Here is a 27,168-nt window from a genome sequence, read left to right as displayed (position 1 = left end):
GGCCCCACAGACTAAGACACAGAATTCACTTTTCCTTTCTTTTGAGCACTCAGTTTGCTGGTCCTCTGCTCAAGTGAGATCAGAACTTGGAGTATTTAGGGTTTTTACTATTATTATTATTGTTTTTAAGGAACTCTGTCTCCTGGGTAAGTTTGCATAGAATGCACAAGCATTCCCCTGAAAATACAATGGAATATCTTACACCTTTATAAGTACATCCAACTTATTTCGAAAGTGCTAGAAAGACAGACCCTGATTGAGACAAGTAATATTGCTCACAGATATATACATATGCTGCAAAGGCAAACCCAGAATAATAAAAGAATCCTGTCTGACCTCATTTCCTCACAATGAAAAAACAAACAAACAAACAAAAAATAAGCAAGCATCACTACATACAATGCTATCAAATCATATATGGGCACACCTCATTTTACTGTGCTTTGCTTTATTGCGCCTTGCAGATACTGTATCTTCAACAAGTTGAAGGTTTGTGGCAACCGAGGGTCAAGCAAATCTATTAGCGCCATTTTTGCAACAATATTTGCTCACTTTGTTTCTCTGTCACATTTTGGAAATTCTTGTAATATTTCAAACTTTTTCCTTATTTGTCATGTGATCTGTGATCAGTGATCTTTGATGTTACTACTATGACTTGCTGAAGGCTCAAGTGATGTTTAGCGTTTTTAAGAAATAAAGTATTTTTTAATTAAGGTATTGTATATTATTTTTTAGATATAATGCTATTGCACACTTAACCAACTACAGTATAGTATAAACATAACTTTTACAGCACTGGGAAACCAAAAAAATTTGTGTGACTTGCTTTATTGCAATATTCACTTTACCATGGTGGTCTGGAACCGAACCAGCAATATCTCTGAGTTATGCCTATAAATATTTATAAAATGCATTTCCTTTCTACCTTCATTGTATCTCCTTCCAGTAAATGATAACAGAGACTCACATGGCACCCAAAACTGACAATGAGTATTTTCCCCTAGTATGGCAGTCATATCTGTAGGAAATTGGAAGGGTTCATCAAATGATTTGACAGACATTTTTGATAATCACTGAATTAGAACATGTGACTTGTCCAGTGGGGATGTGCCCTTTCAGAAGCCACGCCCAGGCCAGCAGGGACAGGGAAGCCACTCTCTTCCCAACGCACCCTGTAAGAACCCCAGGCTTTGTCCCTACCTTCTTCATCTCTAGACACCCACCCTCCCAACACACACACACTCCCTGCCACCTTATCTGACTGCAGTTAGCTGCTGCCTTGGATACCAGAGTCAGCGGCCTCCTACAACCCATCACTTGGTTTCCTTTCTCATGGACAGCCCCTTAGGTCTTGACTCATTGAGGCTGACTTCTTTCACTTGTCCACTGAGCTGCCTGCTCTGGTGGCCCAAGTCAGCCAATATCAGGCCCACCTTGTACAGAAATTATATGAAGGTGAAAAAAATCATTCTCCCCCATCATTAATTCCCCAAGCCTTGTGCTGTAGCAGTATTCCAAATACTGATTCATATAATGGCCATTTCTACTTTGTTCTTCTGCATCCAGTGTAAAATACTTGGTAAGCAGCTATTACAAACGTACATTTAAACTGCTCTTCCAGACGTGACAGACAAACCCAGCAATAAAGACAAAAAGATGTTTGCTTGTAAATGGATTGGGCATCATTACCACTGGATACCTGCAAATGGCCAGTAGGTAAAACAGAAGCATGGCTCTGCTCAGGCCTGTGTTTTAGAAGAAGACAAAATGAAATGAAAATAAACATATGATTACAAGGCTTTTTTGCCAAATGTCTTAATGAAGGATGTTCCTGTTTGTTCTCCCTTTTCTTTCTATTTTGGAGAGCTGAGAGGCAGGGGAAGGGAGAGATGGGAGGATCCATATGGAGAGTAAGATGGGAAGGCAATGAGAAACGAGGTTGAGGATGGAGCACTCAGAAAGGTAAGGGGGAGGCAGGAAAAGAGAGAAGAAGGGAGGATGATGATAGATGATGTTGGTGATGGAGAGATGTCTCCTACTTTAAAAATGAAAGGCAAAATTAAAAGATTTCACACAACAAATAGAGCCAACTGGTCTACCATTCATAAATGGATGATTAAATCAGACACGGCACATCAGCTGCTTCCTGGGCACCACGGCAGCAAAAACACCATTAAAGGAAAAGACTGGTGAGTGTGAAAGCAGAGCCTGACCCCTGTAACACACCATCTACAAACAGCATGCTGGTTAGTAATGGGAAGCATCCTCAATTGTTTTTTCTAATAAACAGTAAAGAAATTGATTGTATTTGGCTTTCCTGCTTTTGCTCCCAGGCACAAATATTCTCATCACAGGCTTTAAGGTGCTCTCACCCACCAAAAGGTCCCGGTATGGGAGCCACGTCAATGACAGAAAACAGGCATGGTGTCCTGAAAGTCATGATTGTGACTAGAAAATGGATAATTCTAACTCCCTAAGGAATCTAATCACATGAGTAATGAAAAGACATTTAAAAAAATTTTACAATTAAACATTTTGGTTTTGAAAAAGAGAAAAAAACACTTCTTGTAAAACTGTTTTTGACTCTGAGGTTAAAACAAAGCCGGTGTGTATGTAAGTTCTCCTTGGGACTCTGGGTTCCTCAGCCAAAACTCGAGGCTCCAGTTGATTTTTGGATCGTTGATGGAAGAGATTAGGTCTTACAGTTTGTAGTCTCACTAAAGGAAAGCAGATTTTTCAGTGCTTTTGCATTAAAACGGGCAATTAGGAATACTTATTCAAAACTTCGGTTTAAATCCAGATGTTTGTAGATGTCGCCATTGGAGGAAGACTCAGGGAAGGGCAGGATCAGGGGGTCTCTCTGTGTTATTTCTTAGGACTTCATGTGAATCTACAATGGCCCCAAAATAAAATGTTAAACCGGAAAATAAGTTTCTACCACCTATACCTGGAAAATGTGCAAGATGTTTGGCCAGTGGGCAGATTACTCAGGGGAAGAGTTATCTATGCCTATTACTCTTTCTGGTAAATGGAAAAATGCAAAAAGCTGGGCTCATTCTGAAGGTCACCAGGAAGATGGCAGCCTGGGATCTGTGCTGGAAGGCCAGGCCTGCCTTAAAGCAGCAGTTCTCAGGTGTGGCCTGCACACCAGGGGTGGCCTAAGGGACGTCCATGAGCAGCTGCTTATCACATCATCAATGTCTGCAAACAATATACCTCCATTTCAGGGTGAAATGTTACACCACATATATGTTACACCACATATATGTGCCAGGCACCGTTTTAATGAAAAACGGTTGATTTAGTGCTTACTCTATGCCAAGAATTGTGATAAGAATTTTACAGTAAGTGCCCTACATAGGAACCTTCAAGTTGCAAACTGTCAAAAGATGCGAACGTGCGTTTGCACGTCCAATCACGTAAGTTAGTTCGTGTGTCTAGCATACATTGTCACGTGCATGCATCCTCTACAAGTGGCTGTGCTTTTGTGTACTTTACTATACAGTACTGTATAGAGTACAGTATCTTTATATCAAGCCCAGGATGTTCAGAGGCAAGGGCAAAAGCAGAGGAGATGTAGTTGGTACTGCTAAGAAGCGCCAAGCGATAACAATGGAAACAAAAGTGAAAATAATTGAGAGAGTGAAGCGAGGTGAAAAGATGCTAGACGTCGCTCGTTCTTATAACATGAACTGTTCAACCATCGGCATTACTCTAAAGAACAAGGACAAGATCATGGAAACGTGAAGTCTGCTGTGCCAATGATGTCGACAATAATACTGAAGAAGCGTGGAAAAGTGACGGAGATGGAGAAACTTCTCAGTGTGTGAATGAAGGATCAGCATCAGCATCAAGTCCTGCTCAGCTTAATGCAGATTCAAGAGAAAGCTAAAAGCCATTATGAAGACTTGAAGAAGAAACACAGTGAAGAATCAGAGGGCATGTCTTTTAATGCCATCCATGGCTGGTTTTATGCGTTCAAGGCTAGAGCCAACCTTCACAATGTAAAAGTAAGTGGCGAGGCAGCAAGTGCAGATACGGTAGCAGCCCGTGAATTTCCTGAAACGCTTCGAGAAATTATTGATGAAGGCACGTATTTACCTGAGCAGGTTTTTAATGTGGATGAGACAGTACTGTACTGGAAGAGGATGTCAGACCAAAGTTACATCAGTAAGGAGAAAAAGTTGATGCCAGGCTATAAAGCAGCAAAGGATAGGCTAACTGTGGTTTGGTGGCAATGCTTCCGGCGATATGAAGCTGAAGCCTCTCTTAGTTTATCATTCAGAGAACCCAACAGCCCTCAAAAACATAGCCAAGAGAGCTAAACACTCTTCCTTGTGTGTGTGTGGAAGAGTAACCCCAAAGCCTGGGTTACATAGGCCATTTTCCAGGACTAGTTTTTCCACCACTTTATCCTGGAGGTAGAGAAATATTGCTTGGAGAAGGACATCCCATTCAATATTCTTTTGCTGCTCGACAATACTCTGGGCCACCCCCCATTTATGGACAACTTTCATCCCAAGGTCAAAGTAGTGCATCTGCCATCAAATACTACGTCACCCATCCAACCTATGGACCAGGGAGTTACAGCGACTTTTAAGAAATATTATTTACGTCACGCTTTTCATCAGGAAGTAAAGGAGAGTGATGAATCAGGAACAACCTTGATACAATTTTGGAAGGACTATAACATCTACAAGGCCAGAAAAAACACTGACTTTGCTTGACGTGAGGTTACAGCCGTCACCATGGGGTTTGGAAGAACCTCTGCCCACAGTTTGTTCACGATTTTCGTGGATTTGAGAAGGTGGATGAGGAGTCCAAAGAGGTCTTCAGCAACTTAGTGACCCTCAGCAAGAAGCTGGAGCTACAGCTGCAAGAGGATGACTTCACTGAACTCCTTGCTGTGGAATTAGAGGCCCAGAGAAAGGACAAAGAGAGACAAGAGGAAGACAAAGTAACTGAAGAACCAAAGAGATTCATGATGTAGGAAATGGCAAGGGGATTTATTTATTTGAGGAGGCAGTGTTAGTTTTTGAGGCACAGGACCCGAACGTTGAACAGTACACTAAGGTTGCAGCAGCCATTCAGAATGTAATCCAGTGCTACTGTGTCATCTATGATAAGAAAAAAAGAGCTACTACCCAGACATCACTGGATCATTTTTTCAAGAGGGTAGGTAGAATTGAATCCAGCAAGGAACCAGAACCTGTACATCAACGTCAGGCGTGAGTGAAATTGCAGCTTGCCCCCTGTCTCCTATTGTCGACGATCCTTCAGCTCTACCATCTCCCACCTCCTCTCCCTCCTCCACTCTGTAACTCTTCTTGCCTGTTCACTCAGTGCCAGCCCCTGTATGCCAGCTGCTGTCCTGTACTATACTTTTCAAAGTACTGTACTGTAAGATTAAAAATGTTTTCTGTATTTTTTGTGTTTGTTATGTATTATTTGTGTGAAAAGTATTGTAAACCTATTACAGTACAGTACTATCTAGCCAATTGTGTTAATCGGGTACCTAGGCTAACTTTGTTGGACTTACGAACAAACTGGATTTACGAAGGCGCTCTCAGAACGGAACTCGTTCATATGTAGGGGACTTACTGTATATACATTCTTTTATTCTTTTATTTAATTCTTACTCAATCCTACAAGATAGATATTATAGTGTCCATTTTACAGGTGAGAAAATTAAGGCTTAGTGAGATTAAATAACTAGCCCAAGGTCACAAAGCTTGTCAGAGGCGATGCTGGCACTCAAGCTCAATGGTCTGACCCCACAGGCTTGCCCTTCTCCCCATCTGCTTCACACAGTGCGCTCCCTGAGGTCTTAATAAATGCAGTAGCGTTCTTCCTAGTCATTATTGTTCATTCTGGTAACTTGTCTTTCCTATACACAAATGGTTTTATAGCCTCTTGCCTAAATCGTGATATAGGTTCTGAAACAAGAATTACCGTGATATCTTTCATCAGTGATGGGCTTTATATGCATAGTAATTCCAAAATATGGTCTTGTTTGTTCAGATAAACTAGTCCAAGATGTTGGCTATACCTCAAAAGATAAGAGAGTCATGTTAAATAAGATGTCCGGAGCCAGGAGGGCAGGAATGAAGCTCTAACCTCCAGGGAAGCATATGCTGCCCCTTCTTTATTCTCCTCAGCGTGCTTCTCCACGAAACAAGGAAAATGATATACTTTACAGTGTGCTGAGGGTTAGATGAGTTGGTGTTTTTACTGTGCTCAGGACAGAAGTCGATGTATATTAAGTACTTTTAATTTGGGTTCCCCAGAAGCAGAGCCTGTGAGGAGGAGTCAGGTGTGAATCGTTTATTACATAAGAACTGGTAAGGGAGTGGGCGAAGCCACTGGGGGTGCAGGCAAGGGTGGGAGACAATCAACATAGGACCGCAATTTTAGGCAGTATGCAGTGGGGCAAGCTTCAGGCTGATTCTGCAGAGCAAGTCAGAAATGGAAGTTATGCCTGAGTTATTCCCACTCAAGGCAAAGGTGCTGGGCTTTCCTGCTCCCCACACCTGTCCACTGTTGGCAAAGTTCCGCCCGCACCCCTTCCCCGCCCCGGGGCGAGGATGGACATAGGCACTTCCAACTCTCTGACTCAAAAGGCAAAGCAGTTCCAGTAGCACAGGGGTGGTCCTCTGAAGAGATACAGGTGCTGGCTGATGGAAGCAAAGACACACGGTATCTGGTCAGAGCATTAACAGTATCTCCCATAATTAGCATTTAATAAATACTTGTTTAGATGCCCACTAATCATGCTAAGAGGCAGGACCCACAGCTGATTAAAAACTATATTTATAGAAGCAGCTGTAACAACTGAGTAATATTTACAGCAAAGCTTATCTGATATAGTTAATGATATGCACAATCCTGTGTGTGACAATCATTTTGCACAAATGACATGTCATACAAATAAATGAGAGGTATTCTGGCAAGACAGAGTTTTAGCTTTTCTATTTTTCCCTTTGATGGTTCATGCCAAACAGCATGTATCCACGAACACCACCTCTTATTTCAAAACCATCCTACACATGTTCCCATCATGGACAATCTCCACGCATGCACACACATGTTCTCTGGTTTCCCCACACTGTGCCCAAACCTCCAGTCCTTCCTTCTGCTTTACCCCTCATCACGACAATCATCAAAAGATTTGGAAAGCTCCTCCTCCCCAAAACTTTCTAGAATCTTCTGGATGCTGGAAGAATCGCTTATTTTAATAACAGCTCACCTATTATTATGTCAACCATGTACTAAGTACTTCAGAGGTATTATCTCACAACAGTAATATATGGTAGGAGCTCTTAGTGTTTTTTTGTTTTTGGTGGTCCCCAGCCTTTTTGGCACCAGGGACCAGTTTCGTGGAAGACAATTTTTCCATGGACCGGGGGTGGGGGATTGTTTCGGGATGGTTTCGGGATGATTCCAGCACATTACATTTATCGTGCACTTTATTTCTATTATTATTACATTGTAATATATAATGAAATAATTATACAACTCACCGTAATGCAGAATCAGTGGGAGCCCTGAGCTTGTTTTCCTGCAACTACATGGTCCCACCTGGGGGGGATGGGAGACAGTGACACCCAAAGGGTGTTGCTTATGTCCAGCCTACTCCATGATCTCGCTTTGGTTGCTGTTACTGCAGAAAACCCTGCCTCACAAAGATAAGATGTTGGAAATGGAAGCAGGTTTTTCAGTGCTTTTGTGGCAATCTCAGGATATTCCTCCTTCACTTTAATCCAGAACGTATGGAGATTTGAAGTTGTCTCAAACATACTTTTAAGGCCACCGTCATTTGCGATCTCAAGCAGTTGATCCTCTTCCAGCACGGACAAAGTCGATTCACCTGGCTTATTCACAAATGGGTCACAGATCCATGCCTTCCCAGTTCTGGGGTCTTTTGTGGTTGGGAAGTAATGCTCAAACTCTTTTGAAAGCTGAGATAGGTGATCATGCACCAGCTGGGAGAAAGAAGTCCGGGGCTCAGTCTCTTTCAAAATCTCTGCTAATGTTTGAAACATGTCAAAAATCCCAACATTCCCTCATCGCCCCCATAATTCCAGTTTGGCTTTGAATGCAGCCACTTTATCTGCCGACTTGAACACAGTTGTCATTCTCCCCTGAAGTGACAGATCGAGTTCATGGAGCAGGTTGAATATGTCACACAAGCAAGTTTTGTGACACATTCTGTGTCACTGAAATGTGCTGCCAGTGGTGACTGTTTTTCTAAAAGAAATCTCTGGAGTGGCTCTCATAACTCAGAAACTCTGGCCAGTGATCTACCTTTAGAAAGCCATCTCACTTCTGTGTATAAGAGAAGACGTGTGTGCTCTGCGTCCATCTCCTCACAGAGCTGCGCGAACAGATGTGAGTTAAGGGCATGTACTTTAACGTGGTTGATAATTTTAATCACATCCTGCAAAACGTTGTTAAGTTCAGGTGACATTCTTTGGCTAGCCAACATTTCTCTATGGATGATACAGTGCATAGACTCACATTCAGAAGCGACCTCTTTGACCCGAGTAGTGAAACCAGAAAGCCGTCCAGTCATGGCAGCTGCTCTGTCCGTGCATATACCAACACAAAATGACCAATTCAGTTTTCCTGAACTGTAATCATTCAAAGACTTGAATAGTTCTGCAGCTGTGGTGTTGGCTGGCAACAAAACTGCACATAACATATCCTCATGTACATCATCCTGAAAAAATATATCACACAAAAACAAGCATTTTTGCCTTATTGTCAGCAGCGGTAGACTCGTCAACTTGGATTGCGTACCACGGGGACTCATTAATCCTCTCTAACAATTGTGCCTCAATATCCTCTGCTATTTCATCAATTCATCTAGTTATGGTGCTAGCTGAAAGAGGGGCATATGCCACCTTCTGAACTGCAGCCTCTCCTAAAAGTTCACGACAAATGTCCTTAGCAGCCGGCAGGATCAACTCTTCACCAATAGTAAAGGGCTTCTTAGCTTTAGCAATGTGGTTAGCCACTAAGAATGATGCTCTCAGTGCAGACACATTTGATGAATTAGTGGCCTTCAATAATTGCTTCTGTTCTTCATGTTCACATTTTTTTTCTTTTGAAAAACTCTGAAGGCTTGTCTTTTAATGCAGGGTGCTTGGTCTCCATGTGGCGAAGCAGTTTTGAAGTTTTCATGGTTTCGTTGCATAGCTGGTCGCCACATATTACACAAAGCGAGCTTGGAGAATGTGAATCACCTGTTGCAATGAACCCATAATTTAAGTAGGACTCTTGGTATCTTCTTTTAAATGCAACTTTCTTTTTGTTGGCAGTCTTAGAGTCTTCTGCTGTCTCATCATTGGGTCTTTCCCCCTTTTCAAAGAAGCTCTCCAGTGATGTTTGTTTTTTACTCATTTTGGCTAGTCACACCGAAACTGTGACTGAGACAAGTGTGCAGTGTGGGAAAGAGGTACGGATGGAAGTGGTAAATAAAATAATGAGTGGGCCACGTGTGCACTAAAATAAGTGTCTGATTCTGACTTAAAGCCTACCACCAGATGCAGCTGTACAATTGAAGTACATCAACTCACTTGCCGCTATAAAGCCTGCCACCAGATGCAGCTTAATTGTCACTTGCCACTCACTGATAGGGTTTTGATATGAGTCTGCAAGCAATTTATTTATTATGGTCTCTGTGTGGTCAAACCTCTCTGCTAATGATAATCTGTATTTGCAGCCACTCCCCAGCTCTGGCATCACTGCCTCAGCTCCACCTCAGATCATCAGGCATTAGATTCTCATAAGAAGCACGCAGCCTAGATCCCTCGCATGTGCAGTTCACAGTAGGGTTCACACTCCTATGAGAATCTAATGCCACTGCTGATCTGACAGGAGGCGGAGCTCAGGCAGTAATGCAAGTGATGTGGAGCGGCTGTAAATACAGATGAAGCTGTGCTTGCTCTCCAGTTGCTCACCTCCTGCTGTGTGGCCCGGTTCCTAACAGGCCATGGACCGGTACTGGTGCATGGCCTCGGGGTGGAGAACCCCTGTCCTAGAATAATGAAAATAAAAACAAAAGGGACCTAATTAAATGTAAAAGCTTTTGCACAGCAAAGGAAACCATAAGACAAGAAGACAACCCCCAGAATGGGAGACAATATTTGCAAATGAAGCAACTGACAAGGGATTAATTTCCAAAATATACAAACAGCTCATACAGTTCATCAAAAAAAATGAACAACCCAAGCAAAAAATGGGCGGAAGACCTAAATAGACATTTCTCTAAAGAAGACATACAGATGGCCAACAAACACATGAAAAGATGCTCAACATCACTAATCATTAGAGAAATGCAAATCAAAACTACAATAAGGTATCACCTCATACTGGTCAGAATGGCCATCATCAAAAAATCTACAAACGATAAATGCTGGAGAGGGTGTGGAGAAAAGGGAACCCTCTTGCACTGTTGGTGGGAATGTAAATTGGTGCAGCCACTACGGAGAACAGTATGGAGGTTCCTTAGAAAACTAAAAATAGAACTACCATATGACCCAGCAATCCCACTACTGGGCATATACCCTGAGAAAAGCATAATTCAAAAAGACACATGCACCCCAATGTTCACTGCAGCACTATTTACAATAGTCAGGACATGGAAGCAACCTAAATGTCCATCAACAGATGAATGGATAAAGAAGATGTGGTACATATATCCAATGGAATATTACTCAGCCATAAAAAGGAACGAAATTGTGCCATTTGCAGAGATGTGGATGGACCTAGAGACTGTCATACAGAGTGCAGTAAGTCAGAAAGAGAAAAACAAATATTGTATAATATCACTTATATGTGGAATCTAGAAAAATGATAGAGATGAACTCATTTGCAAAGTAGAAATAGAGACACAAACAAAGAGAACAAATGTATGGATGCCAAGGGGGGCAGGGGGGTGGGATGAATTGGGAGATTGGGATTGACATTTATACACTACTATGTATAAAACAGATAACTGATGAGAACCTACTGTATAGCACAGGGAACTCTACTCAGTGCTGTGTGGTGATCTAAATGGGAAGGAAATCTAAGAAAGAGGGGATATATGTATACATATAGCTGATTCACTTTGCTGTACAGCAGAAACTAACACAACATTGTAAAGCAACTATAGTTCAATAAAAAGTAATTTTAAAAAAAGAACATAGTCCAAGACATTTGGTGCAATACACCATCTAGATGATGAATATGTTTATTCTGGCAAGAAATGGTTGTTGAAAGGCTTATTCAGCACAGGTTTGAAACCTCTGGCCTTTATATTAACTGTCCACAAAAAAGACCAGCATGCTGAGCTCCGGACTTCGGTGGCCTGGAGCCAGGCTCTGGAGACAGCAGAAAGATCAGAAGATGGACATGGCCTTGTAGAAGCTCTAAGTGCCAGGTGAAAACATCCACATTGCCCCACTCCGGCCCCCGCACCCAGGGACCGGCTCCAGGCAGCGCTGGGGGCGGCGGCAGCGGCGGGGTGCGGGCTGAGGAAGCTGGGCCTCGACGCTCCCCCTCACCCCCATACCCCAGGAGCTGTGCCTAGTCCAGGAGGAGCTGGGGAGCCCCATGGAGCCGAAAGTCGCATTCCGTGGAGGTGCGAATCGCTGCTGGAACCTCGGTGCTGACGCCAGCAGTCGGCTAACATGTCTTCAACAGCGTGATGTTGACAGGCTCCCTTTCCTTCTATGATTGCTCCACATCACGGAGTGAAGTCAGTGTAGACCTAAGGCAGACCTATGCTCCACTTGCTTCATCAACAGAATATGCAAGTTCTGTAGATTCTTCACTTTTCTATGCACCATGGTCTATGTATGGAGATGATATTAAACAGCCGTCTAATTCTCAAATCAGTGTAAAGAACAGGTAAATTAATACATTAGATTTCTCAGGCTAAAAAAAAACCCCAAACATCCACATTGCTACTTTATATAGCCTAGCCTTGTGAAATAGTAATGATATTTGAAGGTGACCAGCATTAAAATGCATAACCCCTTATCTGCAGTGAGACAGTATTCTGAAAAGCTTTTGGGAAAGAGGTGAACATTTTGAGATGAAGGAATAGATACTGACCCATCATCCCAGCCTGTGAAAATCTTTGACAGCAGACTTTAGTCATTTAAGGATGCCTCTTGAACTCCAAATCTCTGAACGTGTAAATATACGTAAATTCCAATTCTTCAAGGGGCAGTTCAAAGCCCACCTCTCTCTTCATTTCTGCTCAACCTATCACACCTTCCCAGTTAAGCATAGTTGGTTACCTCCTGACATTCAATCATGTCTTCCTTTGCGGTTATCCATTCCCTATGGGAGTGTCAGCTCCCTGAAAATAGTAACCTAGTAAAATAAAACACCATAAAACAATGTTATTGAATGAGGACACAAGCATCATAAGGAGGCCAACTCTCTAATTACCCTCCTTCTCCACGAGGGAGTTGTCTGCATCAGCATTTCCCCAAAGTGCAATCTGCACCATGTGATTCTCCCAGGTGCTCTGAGAGGGAAAAGTTCTATGGTCAAATCAATTGGGAAGCTTCTACCTCATACTTCATATATCCTTCTCTAGGAGAGCCACAGTGCAAAGCTTCTTATAAAGAACCTTGTGTAAATGTGTTACCCAACCATTTCCCAAACCTTCCTAATAACACAATGTCCCCACCCTCAACATGACACCAATAAGCAGTCTTCATTATACACTATGGAAAATACTGTGTTAAGATGAATACCGAGATCCTTTAAAACTCTAATGTCTCTGTTATAAAATACCATAAAACTCAGTGATTAGAATTAATTGAGGGAAGCAGGATGAAAGGGAGAAAGTCCACATTAAAATAACATTTCTAAAATGAAATACAGTATTCCTTTCAAGTCTATCAAAAACTAAAATTAAGCTTTCAAAAAGTAATCCTTGCGCGCCTGGAGCCCATGCTCCGCAACAAGAGAAGCCACTGCAATGAGAAGCCTGTGCACCGCAATGAAGAGTGGCCCCCGCTCGCTGCAACTAGAGAAAGCCCACACGCAGCAACACAGACCCAACCTAAAAATAAATAAAAATTTTTTTAAAAAGTCTTTAAAGAAAAAAGTAATCTTTATGATTTTTAAACAGACTGGCTACAAAATAAAGAGTATTTAGCATATCCGCATATTTTTAAAGTAATAAGTCATTCAAAGAGCCAGGAAATTTTAAGTATGTTTATATTCTTTTTATGCAATTTTGACCCAATGAATTTGCTCTATGAGGAACAGCTCTCCTAAACCAGGATAAACTGGCCTCAACAGTTGTCTAAATCTGTACAAATTCCACAGCAGTGAAATCTAAAGGCCAAACCTGCTTACATACATGAACTTTTCTGAAGGCCCTAGACCTCTTGTTAGAAAGAATATTCTCAAGTGAGTCAAAGTAAGCAATATTCTCTTGAGAAAGTACCTGAATTCAATTTAGTATAACAATATTCTTTCTGACTGCAAAACTAAAACATGCTTAAGAAATAATCGGAAAATTCAGAAAATCAGAAAGAATAAAACCATATGTATTTTTACCACCCAGATATCACTACTCCCAACCTTTAGGCCATGCAGATGCTTGAGCTTACGATTAATTTAAAGCTTACTGTACATTTGGATTTGAAGCCCTTCTCAGACTACTCTATCATCTCTAACTCTTTGGGTATGAATTTTCCCATTCACTGGGTTAGTAGACTATCTCAAATAGTATAGGACTTCATTACATGTTTAGTAATTCTTGGCTGTGAGCCTATCTTCTATAGAAGTGGTTCTCAAATTTCGATCTGGGATCCCCAGGAAACCCCCAAGCCCATTTAAGGAAACTGAGGTCAAAACAATTTTCTTGACAATAGAAAGATATTATTTAACTTTTTCACTCTCATTTTTTTCATGAGTGTATAGTGGAATTTTCCAGAGGCAACATGATGTGTAGTGACATCATTGCTCTGATGGTTAATGGATTGTGTACTTATAGTTTCTTGTGTTTTAAAAGTTTCTCAGTTTTAGTTTCTTAATATATTAAATATCAATAGACACAACCAACAAAAATGAAAGCTCTTTGGTCCTTAATAATTTCTGGGAGTGAAAAAAGGGTCCTGAGGCCAAATCAAATTCAGAACTACGTTTCTATAGGAACGCTCTCCTGTTTGGACCTGGAGACGTGAAGGCTTCCCTTTAGAGTTTGTTTTTTTCCTATAGGGTTTTGAGTTTGCCCCTGCTAGAGTCCCATAGGGTTCACAAAGGTCTGAACTAGTTTTTCTATCAGTAGCTAAGCTCTAAATTTCCATATTTGCAGAGATATGGAAAGGGTTTCCAGCTCAGGTGGGTGATATTTTCCCAGCCCTATGGTGGAGAGCTGTGGACTGTCCTTTCTTCCAGCATGCTCCTGGTGCCCAGCTTGCCTGCTGACCACATCGCGGTCATAACTTGGAAGGCACAGTGTCAGCTCCCCCATACTGCTCTGTCCTCCCTTTCAATTTCTGGCACCTGGGAATTTCCTATTCTTCCCTTTGAAGTCAGCTATTTATTATCTAAAAAATATTTTGATATGTCATCCATATATATGGAATAGGGTTTAGCATGTGCTTAATCCACCATCTTGACCCAGAGGTTGGTGCTTTTATAACTGGCTTTAATCATACGTTTTATATTGAAATTTTTTCATGCTTTTAAATACTCTTCTACCATTTTAAATTTATGGTATATCATAATTCATTTATCCTATCTCCTATCATTGGGCATTTAGGTTGTATTTCAGCATTATTAATAATGTGGCAATACGCATCCTCATGGTAGATCTTACTGAGGTCAAAGAGAGGACCTATATTAGACGATTTTTTTTTTAACATCTTTATTGGAGTATAATTGCTTTACAATGGTGTGTTAGTTTCTGCTTTATAACAAAGTGAATCAGTTATACATATACATATGTCCCCATATCTCTTCCCTCTTGTGTCTCCCTCCCTCCCACGCTCCCTATCCCACACCTCTAGGTGGTCACAAAGCACCAAGCTGATCTCCCTGTGCTATGCGGCTGCTTCTCACTAGCTATCTATTTTACGTTTGGTAGTGTATATATGTCCATGCCACTCTCTCACTTTGTCCCAGCTTAACCTTCCCCCTCCCCATATCCTCAAGTCCATTCTCTAGTAGATCTGTGTCTTTATTCCCGTCTTGCCCCTAGGTTCTTCAGAACCTTTTTTTTTTTTTTTTTTTTTAGATTCCATATATATGTGTTAGCATACGGTATTTGTTTTTCTCTTTCTGACTTACTTCACTCTGTATGACAGACTCTAGGTCCATCCACCTCACCACAAATAACTCAATTTCGTTTCTTTTTATGGCTGAGTAATATTCCATTGTATATATGTGCCACATCTTCTTTATCCATTCATCCAATGATGGACACTTAGGTTGCTTCCATGTCCTGGCTATTGTAAATAGAGCTGCGATGAACATTTTGGTACATGACTCTTTGAATTGTGGTTTTCTCAGGGTATATGCCCAGTAGTGGGATTGCTGGGTTGTATGGTAGTCCTATTTTTAGTTTTTTAAGGAACCTCCATACTGTTCTCCATAGTGACTGTATCAATTTGCATTCCCACCATCAGCGCAAGAGGGTTCCCTTTTCTCCACACCCTCTCCAGCATTTATTGTTTGTAGATTTTTTGATGATGGCCATTCTGACTGGTGTGAGGTGATATCTCACTGTAGTTTTGAGTTGCATTTCTCTAATGATTAGTGATGTTGAGCACCCTTTCACGTGTTTGTTGGCAATCAGTATATCTTCTTTGGAGAAATGTCTATTTAGGTCTTCTGCCCATTTTTGGATTGGGTTGTTTGTTTTTTTGATATTGAGCTACATGAGCCACTTGTAAATTTTGGAGATTAATTCTTTGTCAGTTGCTTCATTTGCAAATACTTTCTCCCATTCTGAGGGTTGTCCTTTCATCTTGTTTATGGTTTCCTTTGCTGTGAAAAAGCTTTTAAATTTCATTAGGCCCCACTTGTTTATTTTTGTTTTTATTTCCATTTCTCTAGGAGGTGGGTCAAAAAGGATCTTGCTGTGATTTATGTCAAAGAGTGTTTTGCCTATGTTTTCCTCTAAGAGTTTTATAGTGTCTGGCCTTACATTTAGGTCTTTAACCCATTTTGAGTTTATTTTTGTGCATGGTGTTAGGAAGTGTTCTAATTTCATTCTTTTACATGTAGCTGTCCAGTTTTCCCAGCATCACTTATTGAAGAGACTGTCTTTTCTCCATTGTATATCCTTGCCTCCTTTATCAAAAATAAGGTGACCATATGTTCATAGGTTTATCTCTGGGCTTTTTATATTTCTGTTTTTGTGCCAGTACCATACTGTTTTGATTACTGTAGCTTTGTAGTATAGTCTGAAGTCCAGGCGCCTGATTCCTCCAGCTCCGTTTTTCTTTCTCAAGGTTGCTTTGGCTATTCAGGGTCTTTTGTGTTTCCATACAAATTGTGAAACTTTTTGTTCTAGTTCTGTGAAAAATGCCCTTGGTAGTTTGATAGGGATTTCATTGAATCTGCAGATTGCTTTGGCTAGTATAGTCATTTTCACAATGTTTGATTCTTCCAATCCAAGAACATGGTATATCTCTCCATCTGTTTGTGTCATCTTTAATTTCTTTCATCAGTGTCTTATAGTGTTCTGCATACAGGTCTTTTGTCTCCTTAGGTAGGTTTATTCCTAGGTATTTTATTCTTTTTGTTGCAATGGTAAATGGGAGTGTTTCCTTAATTTCTCTTTCGATTTCTCATCATTAGTGTATAGGAATGCAAGAGATTTCTGTACATTAATTTTGTATCCTGCTACTTTACCAAATTCATTGATTAGCTCTAGTAGTTTTCTGGTAGCATCTTTAGGATTCTCTATGTATAGTATCATGTCATCTGCAAACAGTGACAGCTTTATTTCTTCTTTTCTGACTTGGATTCCTTTTATTTCTTTTTCTTCTCTGATTGCTGTGGCTAAAACGTCCAAAACTATGTTGAATAATAGTGGTGAGAGTGGACAACCTTGTCTTGTTCCTGATCTTAGAGGAAATGGTTTCAGTTTTTCACCATTGAGAATGATGTTGGTTGTGGGTTTGTCATATATGGCCTTTATTATGTTGAGGTAAGTTCCCTCTATGCCTACTTTGTGGTGGGTTTTTGTCATAAATGGGTGTTGAATTTTGTCAAAAGCTTTTTCTGCATCTATTGAGATGATCATACGGTTTTTATCTTTCAATTTGTTAATATGGTGTATCACATTGATTGATTTGTGTATAGTGAAGAATCCTTGCATTCCTGGGATAAACCCCACTTGATCATGGTGTATGATCCTTTTAATGTGCTGTTGGATTCTGTTTGCTAGTATTTTGTTGAGGATTTTTGCATCTATGTTCATCAGTGATATTGCCCTGTAGTTTCCTTTCTTTGTGACATCTTTGTCTGGTTTTGGTATCAGGGTGATGGTGGCCTTGTAGAATGGGTTTGGGAGTGTTCCTCCCTCTGCTATATGTTGGAAGAATTTGAGAAGGATAGGTGTTAGCCCTTCTTTAAATGTTTGATAGAATTTGCCTGTGAAGACATCTGGTCCTGGGCTTTTGTTTGTTGGAAGATTTTTAATCACAGTCTCAATTTCAGTGCTTGTGATTGGTCTGTTTATATTTTCTATTTCTTCCTGGTTCAGTCTCAGAAGGTTGTGCTTTTCTAAGAATTTGTCCATTTCTTCCAGGTTGTCCATTTTATTGGCAAGGAGTTGCTTGTAGTAGTCTCTTATGATTCTTTGTATTTCTGTGGTGTCAGCTGTTACTTCTCCTTTTTCATTTCTAATTCTATTGATTTGAGTCTTCTCCCTGTTTTTCTTGATGAGTCTGGCTAATGGTTTATCAATTTTGTTTATCCTCTCAAAGAACCAGCTTTTAGTTTTATTGATCTTTGATATCATTTCCTTCATTTCTTTTTCATTTATTTCTGATCTGATCTTTTTGATTTCTTTCCTTCTGCTAACTTTGGGGTTTTTTTGTTCTTCTTTCTCTAATTGCTTTAGGTGTAAGGTTAGGTTGTTTATTTGAGATGTTTCTTGTTTCTTGAGGTAGGATTGTATAAACTTCCCTCTTAGAACTGGTTTTGCTGCATCCCATAGGTTTTGGGTCATCGTGTTTTCATTGTCATTTGTTTCTAGGTATTTTTTGATTTCCTCTTTGATTTCTTCAGTGATCTCTTGGTTATTAAGTAGTGTATTGTTTGGCCTCCATGTGTTTGTATTTTTTACAGATTTTTTTCCTGTAATTGATATCTAGTCCATAGCGTTGTGGTCGGAAAAGATACTTGATACGACTTCAATTTTCTTAAATTTACCAAGGCTTGATTTGTGACCCAAGATATGCTCTATCCTGGAGAATGTTCCATGAGCACTTGAGAAGAAAGTGTATTCTGTTCTTTTTGGATGGAATGTCCTATAAATATCAATTAAGTCCATCTGTTTAATGTATCATTTAAAGCTTGTGTTTCCTGATTTACTTTCACTTTGGATGATCTGTCCATTGGTGAAAGTGGGGTGTTAAAGTCCCCTACTATGATTGTGTTACTGTCGATTTCCCCTTTTATGCTTGTTAGCATTTGCCTTATGTATTGAGGTGCTCCTATGGGTGCATAAATATATACAATTGTTATATCTTCTTCTTGGATTCATCCCTTGATCATTCAATAGTGTCCTTCTCTGTCTCGTGTAATAGTCTTTATTTTAAAGTCTATTTTGTCTGATATGAGAATTGCTACTCCAGCTTTCTTTTGATTTCCATTTGCATGGACTATCTTTTTCCATCCCCTCACTTTCAGTCTGTATGTGTCCCTAGGTCTGAAGTGGGTCTCTTGTAGACAGCATATATACAGGTCCTGTTTTTGTATCCATTCAGCCAGTCTATGTCTTTTGGTTGGAGCATTTAATCCATTTACATTTAAGTTAGTTATCGATATGTATGTTCCTATTCCCATTTTCTTAATTGTTTTGGGTTTGTTATTGTAGGTCTTTTCCTTCTCTTGTGTTTCCTGCCTAGAGAAGTTCCTTTAGCATTTGTTGTAAAGCTGGTTTGGTGGTGCTGAATTCTCTTAGCTTTTGCTTGTCTGTAAAGGTTTTAATTTCTCCATCAAATCTGAATGAGATCCTTGCTGGGTAGAGTAATCTTGGTTGTAGGTTTTTCCCTTTCATCACTTTAAATATGTCCTGCCACTCCCTTGCGGCTTGCAGAGTTTCTGCTGAAAGATCAGCTGTTAACCTTATGGGGATTCCCTTGTATGTTGTTTGTTGCTTTTCCCTTGCTACTTTTAATACTTTTTCTTTGTATTTAATTTTTGATAGTTTGATTACTATGTGTCTTGGCGTGTTTCTCCTTGGATTTAGGACTCTCTGCACTTCCTGGACTTGATTAACTATTTCCTTTCCCATACTGGGGAAGTTTTCAACTATAATCTCTTCAAATATTTTCTCAGTCCCTTTCTTTTTCTCTTCTTCTTCTGGGACCCTTATAATTTGAATGTTGGTGTGTTTAATGTTGTCCCAGATGTCTCTGAGACTGTCTTCAATTCTTTTCATTCTTTTTTCTTTATGCTGCTCTGCGGTAGTTATTTCCACTATTTTATCTTCCAGGTCACTTATCCGTTCTTCTGCCTCAGTTATTCTGCTATTGATTCCTGCTAGAGAATTTTTAATTTCATTTATTATGTTGTTCATCACTGTTTGCTCTTTAGTTCTTCCAGGTCCTTGTTAAACGTTTCTTGTATTTTCTCCATCCTATTTCCAAGATTTTGGATCATCTTTACTATCATTACTCTGAATTCTTTTTCAGGTAGACTGCCTATTTCCTCTTCATTTGTTTGGTCTGGTGGGTTTTTACCTTGCTCCTTCATCTGGTGCTGTGTGTTTCTCTGTCTTCTCATTTTGCTTAACTTACTGTGTTTGGGGTTTCCTTTTCGCAGGCTGCACGTTTGTAGTTCCTGCTGTTTTTGGTGTCTGCCCCCAGTGGGTAAGGCTCAGTGGGTTGTGTAGGCTTCCTGGTGGAGGGGACTGGTGCCTGTGTTCTGGTGGATGAGGCTGGATCTTGTCTTTCTAGTGGGCAGGACCACATCTGGTGGTGTGTTTTGGGGTGTCTGTGACCTTATTATGATTTTAGGCAGCCTCTCTGCTAATGGGTGGGGTTGTGTTCCTGTCTTGCTAGTTGTTTGGCATAGGGTGTTCAGCACTGTAGCTTGCTGGTCATTGAGTAGAGTTGGGTCTTAGTGTTGAGATGGAGATTAGAGAAAATGGTGTTTTATCATTTTAAGTTGCATTTGATTACTAGTGCAATTAAACATCTCTGTCCTTGTGAAATCTTTTATCCTTTGACCATTTTTGTACTGAAGTTTATAGTGAGTTTAATGGTGGCCCCCAGAAAGATATGTCCATGTCCCAGCACCTATGAATGTGACCTTATTTAGCAAAAGGTATATTTAAGTTGAGGATCTAGAGATGAGATCATCCTGGATTATCTGGCTGGGCCCTAACTCCACTGGCAAGTGTCCTTATAAGAGATAGAAGAGAGAAGACACAGACACAGAGGAGAAGGCCATATGAAGATGGAGTCAGAGATTAGAGTTATGTAGTCACAAGCCAAGAAATGCCGGGAGCCACCAGAAACTGAAAGAGGCAGGGAAGGCTTCTCCTCTTTGCAGAGAGTGCAGCCCTGCAACATCTTGAACTGTGAGAGAATACATTTCTGTGTTTTAAGCCACCTTGTGTGGTAATCTGTTAAGCAGCCACAGGAAATTAATACTAGGTCTTTTTCTTATTGAATTTTAAGAGCTCTTTGTATAGTAAGGATCTAAAGTCTTTTGTTATATATGTTGTGAATACATTTATCAGATGGCCTTGTCTCTGGTGTTTTTGCCATGCAAAACTATTAAACTATTTTTTTAAATTAATTTTTACTGGAGTATAGTTGCTTTACAATGTTGTATTAGTTTTATTAAACTATTTTTATAGGGTCTATTTAAAAGGCTCTTCTTTCATGTTTTCTGCCTTATACTAGTTTATTAAGGCCCTCCTGAACTTCCAAAATATTCATCTATATTTGTTCTAATTCATTTCAGTTTCATTGTATAATGTTTGGTTCTGGAATTTATTTTTGTTATATTGTGTGAGGAAGAGGCTTTCTAAAATGAATAACCAATCTCAGAAATATTTATTAAAATGCCTCTTTTATGAGAAACAAAACTGCTATATGTATTAATATCTCTTCAGTTTTGAATTCTGCTCCATTGATAGGCTTATCTATTGTTGCCCTCATACCATCTGGCTTTAATTTTTACATTTTGTTATAAGTTTAATATCTATCAGTAAATACACCCCTCATGACTTATCCTTTGCAAATATTTATTTGCATCTCATCTACTTTCTCTTCCAAATGAACTTTATAATTGCTTAGTCATTTTCAAAGAAAATTTTCATTAGAATTTTAACTGGAATTGTACTAAGTTTGTAAATTAATTTCAAGAGAATTAAAAGTCTTGGGAGGAAGGGGCAAATTAGGAGTATGGGATTAGCAGATATAAACTACTATACATAAAATAGGTAAGCAACAAGGATTTACTATGTAACACAGGGAATTATATTCAATGTCTTATAATAATCTATAATGGAATACCATCAGAAAAAATAACTAATCACTACGCTGTACACCTGAAACTAACACAACACTGTAAATAAACTATACTTCAATTTTTAAAAGTCTTAAAATATTATATCTCTTTCTATTTATTCAAGTCTTTTATGTAGCTCAGTGAAATTTAGGTGTTTTCTTCTCATTGTGCCAGTTATTTAATGAACAAGATGCATACATACATAGATCTTTTAAAATTCATTTGTATATCTGTTTATTGGTTTCTCACAACTATGATATAGATCTGGCCACAAACTTCAGTGTCTGTCAGATCCATCTGGTGGGCCAGGAAATGTGCTCTCTCCTCCAGTAAAGTACCAGCCTCACTGGGGAGCAAATCTACTGCATTTCGATGGTGGAATAGAGCAGGTCAGCTACAGGTGTTGGATCAGACTTGCTTGAGCAGAATTCAGAAAGAGAAAGCTCTGAACCACGTTGACAGTCCTAGCTCAGCCTTCATCTCTGGACCCTTCTGTAGACCTGGGCCCTTCTCCCATCAAGTGTTACAAGCAGCAACTTTGCAGGGGAACTGGCAAGCAGATTCGGGTGTCTGTAGTGGAGCCCGGAAAGGGTGCAGTGCCCCTGGATATCTGTCCCCAAGTAGCTACCAGGATCCTGTCATCCCTCGGGGAAACCAGATGCCTGAGGAGCCGCAAAACTATCTGTATTATTAAGCATAATCAGTTACAACAGTGTCATACACCAGTCCTCTCATTATATAATAGCAAGACATTCTCTTCCATTAAAGGACCACAGACATTCTGGCAGAAGATTTCCCTGGCATGACACAGAGGCCGTCATACTTGAAAGGGAGCATCTGTGATTGTGGTAAAAGCACTCAGAGTGAGTGTGGTTAGCTCTGCTTTCTTCACTGGGACTTACGAATCATGCGAGGGAAACTCAAGGAGAAACAAAGCCAGGAATTGAACTCCTTCTTGGAAGCACATAGGTTAACACAAAGGCTCTCCTGGACTGGGAAGAGCAGAAGAGCGACTTCCCTCAACAGTTCTGCTCATCTCCCCTGAGATTAAAAGAGAACCCCCGAAAGAGCTAATCGTTCATTCAACAAGTATTTATTAGGCATCAATTTTATGCCAGGCACTCTTCAGGAGCTGAAAATAAGAGATTGAACAAAACACACAAAGTCCCTGACTGTGTGGAAGTTACTTTCTAGTGATAAGACAGATAACAAAGCAAATAAATACACAATTGCATGTAGTAGTGAGTGCTACAAATAAAAATAAAGCAGGGTAAGGGGTTAGAGCAGCACTGCCTTGTAGAACTCTCTGTGATGATGGAGATGGTCTGTATCTGCGCTGTCCAATAGCACCAGGGCAAAAATTTACATTTAAATAGCCAGGCCTGGCTAGTAGCTACCCATGGGATGGAGCAGGCTTAGAGAGCACAGGAGAGGCTGCTATTCTAGGAGGAGTGGCCCAGGTGGGAGCCTCTGAGCAGAGGAATTTGAATAGAAGCCTGACGAAGGCCAGAGCACAAGCCATACTGCTCGCCAGGGGCTCAGAGCCTTCCAGACACAGAACAGTTACAGCAAAGCCTCAGGTGGGGATTGGCAAGGAGCAGAGTCTGGGAGGGATGACAAGGGAAGTGGCTGGGGACAGATCACCAAGGCTTTGAGGCCATAGTAGGGGTCTTGGGTTTTACTCTAAGTGGGATGAGTTAAAAGTAGGGGATCTAGACAAATGTAGCTTAATAAAACCCTGTTGGTTTTTATTAAACACTGGAAATGCCTCTCTTCTTTTACTGTGTCTCATTAGCCCTGCTCTTTCACATCTGTTGTAATCTCTATTCTGACTACAATCATCTGATCATGAATATGACAACTTCAAAATAAAGGCAGCATTTACTAGATGTCTTTAAAGACAGGTTTGAGGAAGGAGGAGGACAGCTGGAAGCAAAGTTCCTCAGTACAGACAGAGCCATCAAAGAGAAAAACCCAAGTCTTAGATGTACCTGGTAGGTGCTTAATAAAGACCTGTGATTATTTACCCTTCTCCTCCACGTTCACTCAATCTCTCATCAGAGCTATTACAAAATGAGACTAGTTTCAGTTTCCTCTGCTTGCCCATCACTGGAATTAGAAGAAAAAGAAATAGATCCAGGCAATTTATAAATTAGATAGTCATTATCTTGCATGTTTAGAAGTTGGCTATAGAGCCAGTCAAATACTGGTGTCAGGCAATTACTTAGACCCAAAGATGGAAAACTAAGAGTCATGTAACCCATACACCATCTCAGTGGAATGAACACTTGGTCATTCCTAAAATTATACAGAAACTCCACAACATCTCTTGAGCAAATGGGTGTCCTAGGCAAATTAGAATGACCTAAATGATCAGACATAAACAGTGATCTTGTTTGTGAGTCAACATACATCTGGGTTCTAATACTGCTTTTGCCACTTACTACTTTTGTGACACTAAGCATGTTATCTGTGGTCTTTAATCCTCAATTGCATTATCTGTAAAATGGGAAATAAAAGTGCTGTTGGGAGGATTAAATAAAATAACATCAAAAGGCAACACTTGGCACATGGCACCTACTCAGTAATTGCTAGGTTACTTGAAATTAAAGAAGAATAAAAGAATGTCATTTATAAATTTAAGTCATCATCCAGCAGGAATAATGCTGGCAATTTCCTGTTTTGAAAGGGAAAATGACCATTAAAGGTAGGCTGGCTATGCTCTTCTCGAGCCAGGAGCACAGGATGGGGAGTCACCAGGGAGCAACGGCTCTTTCAGAAGAGACTCACCCTGGGTATTTATGGCTGTTGCTGAGATACACACTGAGGTTTAGCCTCAAGGAAAGCTCCAAGAAGAATGACTGTTTGCTTGTCTTTTCTGAGCGAGTCAGGCAATGTGATTAGCGTACTTGCAGAGTTTTAAAACAAGTCTGTCTCATTCACATTACATTGATAACAGCAAAACGCTTTCTCCTGGACCTGAGTTAACTCCCTTGGATGTCAACAGGAGGAGGGAACACACACACACACACCCAGGCTTGCACTGTTCTCCCCTTAATGCCTAGAAATGATGAGTTTGCTCTTTCTGCTTTGCCCATGTTTTACTTAGTAAATATTTCATTTTGCAAGGTTCCTAGGATGTGGCTACAAAAGCGGCAGCCTTTGTTTACTTCAGCACCTCCCTCGGAGCACGTAATAAAACCCCCAGAGCATTATCCTCAGGGGATGCACTCCTCATCGTTCCCTTGGCTTGTGGCCTCCAGAAGGGAGGCACCAGAGACTTCCTTACCGCCACCAGTGCTCTGTGGCTCAATGTGGGCGCAGCTTTGCGACCAGGTGTCTTGGTGCACAAGTCCCCACGGCGTGATTCATGAAGCAAGAGGACTGGACTCAGGGTTGACTCAGGGTTCCACGTTTTGCCTCTTAGTACAAGATACTGCTGCATGCTCAAGGCAGCCCGTAGAGATTGGGTGCCCTCATCTCTTTTCCAACAAAACCTGCTCCTTTACGGTCATAGGGGAAAAGCTGCTCAACTAATTCACACAAAACATATCAATAAATGACTAAGGAGTCCCTAAAGCACTACTCCCTTCCCTGAGGTATTTCTCTTTGAATTCCTTAGTTCAAGGAAATACATAAATTGTGGAATTTCAAGCTCAGTAATTGGGTGGATAAGTTAGATACTGGAGGACAGGAGCGGCTTCTTGATTTAATCCTCCCAAGTGGGCTACTAAATATTCCACCAAAGTATGAGAACGGGCATGGGCCCAAATCTATAGTCACAAGGGAAGTCAGAATTCATCCATCCACATATCATACCACTAGGTCTTTAAAAAGAGTCTATGTTTTGGTTCATCTCCTATGCTTGGTGCCCAAGGCAATCCTGGACACTCACTCATTCACTCCAGCTAATAGCTATTTCTCTTCTACTCAGTAGAAGGGTCTAGATGCTCCCTAGATCCTGCATACAGAAATTAAAGGCAGAGCTCCTCACCACCAAGGAATTTTCCATTTAGTGGAACAGCCGACAACTAAACAGATAATTGGCTTGTAATGTGATAAGACCTATGTGCTGGCACATGGCATCATGATATTATGGAATAGAGCAAGGTCTAAACTGAGTTGACCAGGTGAAAGGTGGGCTAGTAAAGCATTCACAGACCAAGGACTTAGCTATCAAAGGCCATAGTAGGAATTCGGTATACATTGAAATAAAAAAACCACAAACATGTGATGAGAGCCTTTTGCACACTTGCACCTGTGTGCAGAACACACAGGTGCAGGTGTGCAAACAAAAGTAACGAACAAAAGTAAAAGCAACAAGCAAACAAACAAAAAGAACAAACAAAAGTACCAACAAAAATGGATTTCCAATGCCTTCTCTGACTATCACACCTCTGGGGCCAATAGTCAAACTCAACCTTGACCACACTTGCTAAAATTAAAATGTTCAGTTTCTTCCATTAGCTTTTTGGTGTCTCACCTCTCCGACGTTGTTATCCACTACAAATTAGCACAGGGAGGAAGGTATAAACATACTTTCATGATTGACAGAAACATATGATCGACATCTGTTTATATATAACACGTTTTCCAAAATGCATTCTAAGAGATATTAAAAAGTATTCCTCAAAAAGAGATTTTATGGACAAGTAAGATGGGGAAACACCTGTCACTTTCCTACCACCTCCACTGCCCATCACCTGGTCCCAGCCAATATCCCATCTCACCTGGACACTGCATGGCCTCCTCACCAGTATTCCTGGTTCTGCCTTTGCCATTTAGAGGCTCTTCTCCACAGAGCAGCCAGAGAAATCCTTTCCAAAGGTAGGGCATAAATATCACTCCCATGCCAAGAACCCTCCAGGGACTTCCTTCCCACTCCCTTTATTCCTACACGGCCTGGCCCACCTCCTCCGTGGTCTCATCTTCCACCGCACCCCCTTCACTCCACCCAGCCTACTCCAACAGGCCAGGCACTCCTCTGTCTCAGGGTCTTTGCACTTGCTAGTCTCTCAGCTTGGAATACTACCTGCCCCCCACCACAATAACTGCTGACCTCTCTCTCATCCTTCCGGTCTCATCTCAAATGTCCACCTCCACACAGAGCTGTACACACACGATAATGTGGGAGCACTCTCTAAGACAGTGCCCCTACATATCATGCTCTGACCCTTTATGCTGTTTGTCTTATCATCTATCACCATCTGACAACGTATTATGTATTTTTCATTTGCTTATTGTCCGACTCTCTTCCAAAACTATAAACTCCATGAGAAAAGGAACTTTTTCTGTTTTGTTCTGGCTAAATTCCCGGCACCTAGAAGAATGCCTGGCACATTCTAAAATTATTTGTTAAACAAATCACTGAATGGAATACTAAATTAAGGAAAATTGAATTCTGTTGTTGTTGTTTTCATAAGCCTTCTCAGAGCCTTTGGTAGGCTGGCA

At 40.7% G+C, this 27,168-nt stretch overlaps 1 protein-coding gene across 1 annotated transcript in view; it reads right to left on the bottom strand.

The window, feature by feature from the left end:
• SV2C (synaptic vesicle glycoprotein 2C) overlaps positions 1 to 27,168 on the bottom strand; it is a 235,499-nt gene that overhangs the window by 176,154 nt on the left and 32,177 nt on the right. The window lies entirely within an intron of this gene.

The sequence above is a fragment of the Eubalaena glacialis genome, chromosome 4 (assembly GCF_028564815.1).
Source record: "Eubalaena glacialis isolate mEubGla1 chromosome 4, mEubGla1.1.hap2.+ XY, whole genome shotgun sequence".
Lineage (NCBI taxonomy): Eukaryota > Metazoa > Chordata > Mammalia > Artiodactyla > Balaenidae > Eubalaena > Eubalaena glacialis.
The sequence above is the reverse complement of the archived record's forward strand: the minus strand, read 5'-3'. Positions and strand labels throughout refer to the sequence as shown.